The sequence below is a fragment of the Sorex araneus genome, chromosome 3, assembly GCF_027595985.1.
Source record: "Sorex araneus isolate mSorAra2 chromosome 3, mSorAra2.pri, whole genome shotgun sequence".
Classification (NCBI taxonomy): Eukaryota; Metazoa; Chordata; class Mammalia; order Eulipotyphla; family Soricidae; genus Sorex; species Sorex araneus.
In genome coordinates this window covers 232,161,520-232,174,493 of record NC_073304.1, presented here as the reverse complement: position 1 = coordinate 232,174,493, position 12,974 = coordinate 232,161,520, and the positions used below count along the sequence as shown (strand labels likewise).

Sequence of the window (12,974 nt, the reverse complement as noted above, 5' to 3'; positions counted from 1 at the left end):
ATTGTGATAATCATTTATGAGATTCAAGTACCACAGGGTAATTTCTATAACCTTTCTCATTCATTCTAGATATTGAGCATTTCACTAGTGATCATGTGTTGCTTCTGTGTGAATGATGCTATTGATTCACAAAATCCACATGTAGTGGGTGGTGTGACACAGGAGGAGAGGAGTTGTACCTACTCCACACACTGTCACGATGGTCAAACTTGTCCGTTGAGCAGGAATTCGGTGTAAAAAGTTATCAGGCAACCTTGAAAAAGATTCATTCAAGACCTTTATCCAAATAAAAGTTTAATATCCCATTATCCAGAAATGCTACTTATGATGGGGTATAATATCACTTTAGTTAGCACTGTCTGGGGCTGGAGCAATAGCATAGCGGGTAGGGCGTTTGCCTTGCACGCGGCCGACCCGGGTTTGATTCCCAGCATCCCATATGGTCCCCTGAGCACCACCAAGAGTGATTCTTGAGTGCAGAGCCAGGAGTAACCCCTGTGCATTGCCGTGTGTGACCCAAAAAGCAAAAAAAAAAAAATTTTTTTTAAATTAAAAATAAAAAAATAATTAGTACTGTCATCCTGTTGTTCATCGATTTGCTTGAGCAAACACCAGTAACGTCTCCATTGTGAGATTGTTGTCACTGTTTTTGGCATATAAAATACACCACGGGTAGCGTGCCAGGCTCTGTCATGTGGGTGGGATATTCTTGGTAGCTTGCTGGGCTCTCTGAGAGGGATAGAAGAATTGAACCTAGGTCGACCACATGCAAGGCAAACGCCCTAACCGCTGTGCTATCGCTCCAGACCATCACTTTAATTGCCATCGATTATTTATTTTACCATGGATTATTTATTTTATGATGAATTAGAAAGGAAAATAAGCTGGCCAGCGAAAAGGAGGATATGGAAAGTATGTAATAAAAATTAAGGGTTGTTTTGCCCACTTTCAGTTAGAGTCAGATACATCTTTGGGCATGCTTCTTGTTCCTACCCTCTCCTGTTATCTGGTGAATTTTATAACCTGTGTCATAGGCCAAATTTATTTTCCAATGCAACTTCAAGAAATTCTTCTAACAAGATTTTAAAATCATGGTCCCTCCTAGTACTTTTATGAGGTCAGTATTGACATGCACACCTTTACTTCCTGAAGATTACCAGGAGGGTTTGAAGTGATCTCCGTAGAACTAATGCGTAGATTCGATACTCATAGAATTGCCACAAAACAGAAAAGTACAATCTAAGAACAGCCATCTTGTCAGTATTATGTCAACAACCTCATATTCTTTCTCTCTTTGACCTTGTACTTTTAGGACCCTCAAAACTGTGCCTTGATGACTCTGAGTTATACCTTTACACTTAGTGAACTGGTTACTTTTTCATCTTCAAAATCATGAATGCCGACTTATCCCTCAATAGGAACTCGAGTGATAATTTGTAATATTATCATTGTTATTACTTTCATTAAAAATAGAAACAAGTAGAACATTTGAGCTGAGTTAAATCATATGTGATTAGCCCTAGCTCTTTTTTTTTCTTTTTGGGTCACATCTGGTGATGCACAGGGGTTACTCCTGGCTTTGCACTCAGGAATTACTCCTGGTGGTGCTCAGGGGACCATGTGGGATGCTGGGAATCGAACCTGCATCGTCCGTGTGCAAGGCAAATGCCTTACCGTCTGTATTATCACTCCAGCCCCATAGCCCTAACTCTTAAATGTCATTGTAATGTGTCTCTGAACGTCTTACAATGATGTGCAATACATGCTCATTTTTTTTTGTTTGATTGCTCAGAGTTAAGATTATGGGAAGTCTTCCAATTGCTCTTTCCTTTAAAAATGGGGTTTATGTTTAAGAAGCTGACTTCACCTTTGTCAGAATTTTATTGGCTCCAGTAAGTGTTCTGAGTCCCGGCTCTCAGATTGCATTTCTTTGAGCCTCACCTGTTTGGAAGAGTTCTGCTTCTACTTTCCTTTTGCAGAGGGAACCCATGTCTGGTCCGAGTGGGTAGCTCAGTCTCCATATATTACTGCCCTCTGCCCAGCCTGTGACGTATTCCATCTGCCTCTGTCTGTGCAGAAGGACACAGCCTCTGGGGCTGAACCAGTGGGGTCAAATAATGTTCTCACCATTTAGTGTAATTAACTCCAACCACCCAACTGTTGCAAGCCCCCGTGCAGCCAACACAAGCAAGAATAGGCCAAGAAGAAATTTCTCCTCATTATTAAACCTAAATCTAAGCACTTGTCTGTCTGTAAAAACAGAGCGAAGGGAGGAAAGCTGAAACCAGTGCACGGGGTCTGAGGTTTCAATAAATGTCAGGGAGCTTCAAGACTGTTTGGATTGCAAATTATTGCTGGCTGACGGTCTTACCATTTTACAACTAGAGATTGCTGTCATGGGGGGGAGGAAGTAATGAAGGGGGGGGCTTCTCACATCACAGCCAGAGGGGAACAGAAGTTACCAAATACTATAACAATCATAAAACATTACAAGAGGGACTTAGCATTTGTTAAATTTAGTCTTTTCTCAACATCCATCTCCAGAAACAAGTCGGCAACAATTATACTCTCTCTGATTTGATGAAGTGTTGGTTATGCCAAAAATTGGGACCCTATTTCTCAGTTTTACCCATTCTTAACTCTACTGCATCCTCCAACTTTGCTGAGACACTCGGCACATCTGACAGTGATAAAGACGTCTAAATGTTTCAAGGTGAATTAATACCTTACTCCATGTCCTGGGGAAACATACACCAATAATTTGAGTGGTGGTTAAGATTGTTTTTCAAACAGATTAAATGAGTGGGCAATTACTGATTAAAATAAACTGAAAGCGTGAGCATTTCAGCCTGTTACAGCAGTCAGGTACTTCGTATGGGGGAAAATTTCTCACAAGGTGAAAAGATACGTTAGCTTCTCAATGTTTGTGCTGAGGAGCATTCGAATATTCATTCATCTTCCTTCTAACTAAACACTTACTGAGGATCCACTATGTGCCAAGTACTAAGTTAGACACACTGAAAACCAAGAAAGTGATGGTCCCCATCCTCCCCGCCCCCCAGTCGGAATTGAGCGTGTTTATTTTAAGCAGAGTTCTCTTGGTTTCAAATAACTGAAATATCCCTTACGTTAACTTAAGGTCCGAAGGGGAAAATTGTTATAATGTACCAGGGTATCTATAGACCCAAGAGAAAGAAATACAGTAGGACCACATGAAAACCTGCGAGCAAGTCCTGAGAAGCTGTTAAAAACAAGATTACTTTCTCAGAATAGCTAGCTGCACGGTTTCTTTCTCTGACAGGTGGGTTTTATTCCTCATGCCCTTAGCTTTCGAGGAGTGAGTTTTATTTCCTGACTGACTATGCATATGGTTACGGTGGGTCTTCTCAGGAAATCTCTCCATTTCAATTGGCCAGCTATTTGGTTTAGGGCCATACCCAACAGTGCTCAGGAATTACTTCTGGCTTTGCGCACAGGGAATCAAAGTGGACTCAGACACTTTTAGTACAAGTGCCATAACCCCTGCACGCTCTCTCTGCTAGCTGCATTATCAGCTTTCTAAAGGCCTCATTTGGACTTTACATAGAAGATCCAATGCAGGTCAAGCCAAAGTTCTTAGCAGTTTAGGTTGATTCAAGACTCTAGCAGTGAAATGTGTGACTTCCTTTCCAACACAGGAAATAAACTGAGTCAGTGGATGCTCAGTTTGATTAAACTACTTCTTTTTTTTTTTTGGGTTTTTGGGTCACACCCAGCTATGCACAGGGGTTACTCCTGGCTCTTCACTCAGGAATTACCCCTGGCGGTGCTCAGGGGACCATATGGGATGCTGGGATTAGAAGCCGGGTCGGCCGCGTGCAAGGCAAACGCCCTACCCGCTGTGCTATCGCTCCAGCCCCTAAACTACTTCTTATATACTGCTATTGAAAGTACTCTAAGGACAAAGTTAAAAGTGAGGAATGGCGAATGTCTTGTAACAGTTGCAAGATGTTTTTTGGTGGGAAGTAGGAGGGATATTTAGGCCAAATTTATTAGTTATTTATTAATGAGCCAAACTCATTAAGGCTACTAGGATTCTTTCTTTTTTTTTTTCCCTTTTTGGTTCACACCTAGCGATGCACAGGGGTTGCTCCTGGTTCATGCTCTCAGGAATTACTCCTGGCGGTGCTCGGGGGATCATATGGGATGCTGAGAATCTAACCTGGGTCAGCCGCATGCAAAGCAAACGCCCTACCGGCTGTGCTATTGCTCCAGACCTATTAGAATTATTTCTGGCTCAGGAGTGATTCCTAGAAATACTCAGGGGACAAATGTAGTGCTAGGGAACCAAGCTGGGATCAGTTACACACGTGGCAAATGCCCTATCTTCTGGACTATCTCATTTGCGAAATTTTAAGGAGGGCATAGTCAGTAAAGTCATTGGTGTCTGAAAAAAATATCTAGAAAAGGAAAAGTTGTGGCACTTTACATTTCACTCCTCTTTTCTCATTTCTGTTTCTCTTCCTACCTCAACATTTTTGCTGATTGTCCTGTGAATACTAGAACCCTGGGTGGTTCTACATTTATAGGCTGTAGTTGTTGCAATTGCGGTAGTCACACATGTAGTTGTTACAATTGATGTACTCCCATCTCTAGGCAAGTAGACACCAAGGAACAATCAACAAATTCCCTGAACTCTACACACACTTTTATTGCATTTTTTAGTGTTATTTCTTTGTGATAATTAGAGTCAATTACTCCTACCAGCTGGGTGCATCTTCTTGTCCTCTGATGCAATATCTTGGTTGTAACACGACTTCTTTTTATTATCTATTATTTCACATAATGATCTCGGTGCTTTTCCAGAGGCTGCCAAAGGCAGCCAGAAATCATGTTTTTTGGATTGGGATTACAGCCCAATTCACAGGTGGGCTTGAAATTGAGTGGAGAAGGGAATTCCTGCCAGTGAAATTATGAGCATTATATCTTCCTGTCCACATTTTCTTGTAGGGTTATTGACCCACAGTCAAGATTGACTCTGTTTCCTGGGCCACGGCCAACCGTCTGAGCAGATGACAAGTAGCAGACTGCTTAAGTTTGGGTTCCCCAGGAGCAGAACTTAATTCGGGGGTTTAAATGAGAGTGTTTTATTTAGAGGATGAAAGAAAACACCCAAAGGAGCATGAAAAAGAGAGATGGGGGAAGAGAGGCAAGAATGAAGAGTGTGTTCCCCAATCAGTTACCCCTGAGCATACATGGGGATTAATCCCACAGGGGTAATTCTTGAAATCAGTTCAAAGCGCAGGACTTATAGTCACCCCACAAGAAGATGAAGGTCTTTGGGGGAAAGGACAAATCCCAGTCAATTCTCTAAGTAAGGACTATTTTAATACTCGGATAGCTCTCATTTGCCATGTTGGCAGCAGAACACCCTGAAGAAGTAATTGAGGGTCTCCAGGTAGATAAATGCAGGTGCTAAATGTTTCACTGAAGTAGTAATGATGTTGAGATGTCGGCAGATAGCCCAAGAGTCTTCCACAGCGCAATCCGTACAGCCCTCAAGTTCTTGGTGCTTCGTGACCATTTGGTTTTCCACTCTACTTACTCTACAAGATAGTGTCTACATGGAATAATTACATAAAACACAATAGTCACATTCCAAGAGATGTGCAGGTAAAAATTGCAAAACTATGGGTCATGGCATGAAAATAGAGGCCTACAAGTAGGACAGGGGTCTCTGTAAATGAGGGTATGGGCTGGATGGGGTACAGTCTGGACAAGCTTGAGAATACTCAGATGAACTACGGTTGCCTTGAGTTAGTCTCAACCCATCACTGATTTCTTCTTTTCTTTTATACTTCTTCCTCTCCTTCCTTTTCTGTACTTTCCTCTTTCCCCCTCTACATTTCTGCTGATTGTTCTGTGAATACTGAATCCTTGGTAGCTCTACCTTTGTAGACTGCAGTTGTTGTAATTGATACAGTCACACAAGTACTCCCAACTCTATATATGGAGACACCAAGAGGCAAATTCAATTCGATGAACTTTATGCACACTTTAACTGTATTTCCAGTAGTATTTCTTTATGATAATTAGAGTTGATTACCACTACCAGCTGGATGGCCAAATATACACCAGCTACAAGTGAAGTCAATATAAAAAAATATCCAGTTTTGGCAGTTGGTAATGTGCACTAAAATAATGACAAGGGCATGTGAACAGAAAGTGGAAATATGTCCTACACAAACATGGAGAATCATGAGCAAATAAATATACCTTAGGTATCATTGGAAAGGAGTTTAGGAAGCTTGTTAATAAGGACTCAATAATTAAAATTAAGATGAATATTTAGTTTGTGAATATTCATTTCTCAAAAAATGGCAATAAATTCAAATCTTTATAGTTATAATAATTTTTTGCAGGGAGATGATTATGCGTTTTTCTTCACCTTAGTTCTGTTCCTTCCCAGCATTATTGTACCTAACATTCAAATTCCCATTTAAATGTTATTTCTTTGGGGACCAGAGAGATAGTACAGGAGTTCAGGCACTTGTCTTACACATCAGTGGACTCTGGTTCAGTCCCCAGACCACATAGAGTTCACTGGACACATCTAGGAATGATTCCTGAGCACAGAGTCAGGAGTAAGCTAGAGGCATCACCAGGTGTGGCCTAAAAGCCAATAATAATGACAACTATAATAATAACTAAATGATAATAAATAAATGACTTTTCTGCCATGAAACCCTCTCAAATTCTCTGACAATACATGATTGCTCCTTTGAACTTTATGAGCTTATTTTGTGTGAATTACATATCAAACTCATTTGTATTTGTTTTTAGTATTCTTCCATGGTAAGCTGCTTCATAGGACTGCACCTTGGATATCATCTTATAAGTTACCAAAAAAACATAGATGCCAAGTATTTGTTGTATAATGAGAGCAATTTCAATAGCAATTGTGCACAACTTTTGTCTAAAGCTCTCTTACTTGAGATATCTCTGGGGCCTTCTAAAATATTCTTCCTTTTAATTTACTTGAGATATATCTCTGAGGCCTTCTAAAATATTCTTCCTTATAACATCTGAGGTAATTATGCTATAATTTGTTGTATAAACATTACACTAAGCATAGATGAATGTGTGTGTTTGTGTGTGCATGTTTGTGTGTCTGAAACTCCCTGGACTTTTTTTTCAGAGCAATGTCAACATTTTATTTTTGTGTTAAAATAAGTAACTTTTTTCATTTCAGCCTCAACTGCTTCATTTGCCAATATTGCTGTGGAGATTATGGGTATTATCCCTTCAGTAAATAAACATGGATTTTTGTCTGTAAGTATTAAGAAATGTCAAACCAAATTTTTTTTTATCAAGTTTCCACAATCAGTCCTGCCAACTAATTTTCCAACAGGGATACTAGAAAAATAAATGCTAAACAAATCTCAGATATTGTGACTTCAATTCACTTGAAAAACTTTATCTGTAGACAGCAGAGAAACCAAGGTACACAGATGACCTCATATAACTCATTCCTGGTGGAAGAAATAGCCCAGTGACCACACCAGTACATGTGTGTGTATAATATCACAATGGTGATGGAGTTATGGATATTGTGTATGTTGTATGATGTTGGTATAAATCACAGAACTAGATCTGAGAGGCTGGGAACGATATTCTGAGAATGAAGGAGCAGAGGTGGAAGCTGAATCACTCCACTTGTGGTTTGAAGTTGCATAATTATCACCAGAGCTTCTTAGAAATACAATTTCTTGGGCCCCATCTCAGTCTGTCAGAGAGAGTAGCTTTGATATGGTTTTCGGGCCTCTGGGTTTCAGCAAGCTTCCCAAAGTGCTCTGTTGCCTGTAAAGTTTGAGAAGCACATGGGGCTGGAGTGATAGCACAACGGGTAGGGCATTCACCTTGCACTCGGCCAACCCGGTTTGAATCCCAGCATCACATATGGTCCCCTGAGCACCGCCAGGGGTAATTCATGAGTGCATGAGCCAGGAGTGACCCCTGTGCATCGCCAGGTGTGACCCAAAAAGCAAAAAAACAAACAAACAGCAAAAAAAAAAGTTTGAGAAACACAGATGGAAAGGTCAGTTGAAGCTGGCGAGACTGTGTGACTAGCACATAGTAAAAGTAAAGCATGTTGGCAAATGAGAAGAATGGGGATACAGGTGACGTGCAGAGAGTTTCAGAGCTCAGATCAGGAATTTGGTTATGTATCCCGAAAAGAATAGGAAACCACCAAACTTCTGGTCCAGTGATCAAGGCAAGCGTCAAAGCAGAGACAAAGGGAACTTATTTAACTCAACCTGGCATCTCAAAATAGGATTCTGGGTGAGCAACAGAGGATAAGATAAGGACATTAAAGTACCAGCAGTCTCTTAAGTGAGACACACACACACACACACACACACACACACACACACGTTCTGATCAGGGATAGTCTCATCATCCCTTTCTGTCTTGTTTCTGTCTCATCTTGCAAGTGATTTAAGTATGCCACCGCTACCTCCCTAAGTCCAGTGCCAGTTCAGAGACTTCAATCCCATCAGCTCCATAAATACAGCCATCCCGGCAGTCTAATAATTTCTTGGATGAGCCTGATGGCTTTGGCACAGGGAGAACTCAGGAGCACAAGGAAAGCAACCCAGTGCACACATAACCATGGCCATGGGGGAATGCCATTGCTTGGGAGTGGGCTGGGGGCTGCGCATTTTCCTGCACACAGCATTTGGTTGGAAGGCACGTTTGATTCTGTTATTCCATCCTGGACTGTGTCGAATTTTTTGGAAGCCAGCACTCACATATTCCCCTACCTCTATAGCGTGTTGTTGGCTTTATAAACAAATAAGAAAAGACAAGGGGGAAGGTGTACGTTGGAAATATGTCTATAGGTCTTAACATGCACATCAAGTGGTACATTTTAAAGCTATAACTAACGATTTCACACCAATAACCTTCCAAGAAGGCTCCTCTGTTTCTCCCAATGGCAAAGAAAAGCAGCCAAGATTCTCTTGTACAATATCTTCAAATGGGCTCAATTTTGAGCCCATGGTATGTAACTCTAATGCTTGTGGAATATTGCTGAACTTGCCAACAACCAAGCATAGCAAGCTGATTGTATAGTGTGGGGCTGATCTTTTTGGGGGGCTGTGAGGGCAGTCACTATTCAATCTCTTAATCACTTTTCTTTCTCTTTCTTGCAACTGTCCCGGGACCTGAATCTGAATGGAAACTATGAGATGCATTTTTTCAGATATGTTATTGCACATATTTTTTTAAAAAGAATTAGGGCATTTAAATGTTGTGATGTACAATATAGTGCCCCCAAGACACCATCGGGCTACATTAGGGATGAATGGAGATGTTATTGGCGCCTGCTTGATAAACAACGGGATGACAGTGATATGGTAATACAGTGATAGACCAAACTAAATAAATAGATAAATAAATAAATAAATAGATAGATAGATAAATAAATAAATAAATAAAGAAAAAGAGTTCTGTGGCCCCATTCTGTGTATGGCCATTCAGAAGGAACAATGAGGGGAGGAAGGTAAATGAGAAAAGAAAGAAGGAAAGATGCAAGTAACATTTTTCTTTGAGCCCAGGCTGAATCATAATCTGTGCTAATAAGCCTTTAACCTGCAGCCTATCGTTATGCTTAAAGCATCTCTATAAAGTCTGTCAGTTTCCCAGGCAGAAAACTCAGCTCAGAAAGCTCCAAATATTAGTCAAACAAGCAAATTGGAAGTCACAATAATTCAATTGCCTCTCATGCTGTCTGTCACTCTGGAAGAATTATAATCTGTTTCAAAACACATTTTACCAGCATCAAAGGTATGTGGCTGATACACATATCCGAAACTAGACAAAGCAATGCTCCAGGGGAAGAAAAGTCGGCTAGGTTGTGGATTGGATTCTTTCATCCTCAAGGAGGGCCTCGTGCAGTTTTCACATATCCACGGTGGAGCAAGGCATTTGGGAATTATATTCCTGGGGCTGACTTCTTGCCTCCTCTTCTCCAGTGTCCTCTTGCAGGGCGGGTCCCGTGCCAAAGCCAATCAATCAAGTTTTCAAAGGATGCCAAGACTTTTTGTTCATTCAACAATCTTTCAACACGTGTTTATTGAGTTCTTTATCACTCCGAGTCCTGGCAGCAAAGAGAGCTCATCCCAGATGGTACAAATGAATAGATTCTAATGAAAGGTCTCCTTAATGATATGTGGGCAGACTTACAAGTAAACATCCAAAGAGGATGCAGTGTCCAGCGATGAGGGGCAACAGGAAGCGCTGACGCCCCAGCTGTGGAAGGAGAACAAGAAGTGGTTGCTTCTATCAGAGCACTGGGGTACCTGGCAGGACCCCCAACAATACTGTATGCAGGGAACAGAAGACCGAAGCCAAGGTGGGGTGAGGGTAGAAATTGCATAACTTTCTCTTCCTCTCTCATTCTCTATCTCTCTCGGTTTCTATGTATGCTTGTTTCTCTGTCTCTGCCTCTGTTTTTGTCTCCATCTCTCTGCCTCTGTCTCTGTCTCTGTCTCTGTCTCTCTCTCTCCCACTCTTCTCAGAGCCCCCCCCCCCCCCCGCCCAACCTGACCGAAAGTACAACAGGCATTTAAGGATGGATGCTATCCATGAGACTCTACCTCCCTGAACACAGCACAGGGCAGACCAGGAATCTGGGTGATTCCCTGGGAAAATGAACTTGACCAAATGCAAACCAATATCCAGGCTCTGCTCTAAACACTGGGGGTGGAATGAGGAAGACCACAGAGACAGATCCCATCCCAAGTGGAGCTTGCATCTAACCGTGGCTGGCAAAAAGAAATAGAACGAGGAAAACAAAGCAGAAAGACCGAGTAAGTTTCACTGTGATCAGCACGAAGGAAGGAAATAGTAAAGTCCTGCAGGTGATTCTGAAGAGTGGAGGGTGCAAGTTTTGATAGGATGACCGGAAGTGCTCCCTTAGCAAGTGAGAAGGACCTTTTGGAGGGTCATGCGATAGGAAAGATCTAACAAAAGGACCATGTAAGCCAATTTGGAGACTGAGTTTTCTAAGCAGGGCTCAGGAGGCCCCGAGGAAGGTGGGAGACAGCGTGGAGAGTGGCTGAGAGAGAGGAGGCAGAGAGCCGAGAGCCACGAGGAAAGGAATCAGCGCTGAGTCAGAAAGCCAGGCTGACTCACTGCTTGCTCTCTCCCTTGGAAGCTTCTTGCTTGTGTTTTGTCTCTGACTCAAAGCTAAGCAGAGGGGATCCAAGCTGATGGGAAAGCAAAGAAGAAGCCGAAAAGGGCAAATCAATTCATCCATCAGCCTCCCGATGCAGCAGGTTGGTTTGGGCTGGGTCAATGAAATGAATGTCCCCCAGTTTGTTTGTTGTGACTGGAGTGTCACGTGTACCTGAGAGAGTGGACGGAGGCCAGGATAACAGGGCAGGTGCGTGAGGCTGAGGAGACTGATATTTGACAAGGACTTTGGAAGGACTGTACCATTTATCCAAGATTTCCCAAAAGGAGCATTGAACATAGACAGCACTCGACTCTCTGCTTATTCTGGACTCAGAGTCCTTTATGGATTCTTGACTTGCTAAACGAGTTTATCTGCAAAATATACAGATCCAGACACACACACACATATATACATATATACATATGTTCGTGTATTTAGTTATGCCTGAGCTTTCTATATCTACCATCACTCAGATATTATGTGCATAATACTGTATAATTGCATCATGTAATATATGTGTGTATAAGCCTATACATATGCATGTATGTACAGACCTATATCTATACATTTTGTGTATATTCGTGTCCTTATATAAATATTGACATAGATATCTCTATAGATTATGTTAGCATCCTTTCTACTCTTTTATCCCTGACTTCTTCTTCTTCCATCATCAGTATTTTACAGCTATGTCATCTCCTTTGAACAGATACAAAATACTTACCTGGTAGGGGAGATACTATGACTTAAAGTTGGTTTCCTAGGGTGAGACTCATCCATTGCACTCCAGATCTGATGACCCCTGCAATTTCCCCAAATGAGGGGAAACTCAACTGCATAATTTGTGATAGTGGGGAACTGTGTTCGGGCTCTCCCCTGGGGGGAAAAAAACCATATAAAATCTTTCAGCCAAATTCTTCTTCATGATTCCATCGTTCAGACACACACTAGAGAATGATTGACCCCAATTTGTGGTTTATCTTTTTACAGATCAATGAGGCCAGCTGAACTGTGAGCTCCTATGGCCAGAAATATACTTGGAATTATTCTGGGACTTTGTCTTAAAGAAAGGTTTGTTTGCAGCTGTCAGAGTGGATTTTAGAGACAGAGAGATGTTTGATAGGTAGCTAGGTCAGCAGGTCGGTAGATGTGTATATAGAATGAACAAGCTTTCGTTAGGAACCGTTCATCTCTATTTATATTTGTGTATTATATCATATCTCTATGTGTGGCTTATGTTGATATAAATTTAAAGACAATTACCCTCAACTGTTCAATATTGAGAGAACACCTAATTAGATCAGATGGTGATTGATCAAAACTGACTATAGGCTATAATTGGCTAAAAATTCTATAGAACTGATATGTCATACATAAATAATCTTTTGTTGACTATGGAACATTAACAAAACACCCCAACTCTGTTCTGATCCAGTGGTTTTCTGGATCTGTCACCTGGGAGGTCCTCGTGATTTTATCTTATCTGCAGTAGAGTCATAAAGATGAGTAACTTAAATGTGGTTAATAAACCCCAGCTGGGCATTTTCTAGGTGAATAAACACACCATTTTTTTAAAACTGTTTTTCCATGTGGAAATGATGAATAGGACTCACAACCCTTGTTTTTATTATAAGTAGAAAAGTAGAAATAATATCAAGTTATGATACTTGAGGTTGTTATAAAGTGCTTTAGAGACACCCTGAAAGTTTTAAATAATTATAGCTCCAGTAAAATTTTTATGGCTGCCTGTGGA

The 12,974-nt window shown here is 41.2% G+C and overlaps 1 non-coding gene across 1 annotated transcript; it reads left to right on the top strand.

The window, feature by feature from the left end:
- Nucleotides 1-11,937: 11,937 nt before the first annotated feature.
- LOC129404098 (U1 spliceosomal RNA) lies at nt 11,938-12,100 on the top strand. The gene has a single exon (XR_008629690.1). It is a non-coding gene; the product is annotated as a U1 spliceosomal RNA (small nuclear RNA).
- Nucleotides 12,101-12,974: the final 874 nt, after the last annotated feature.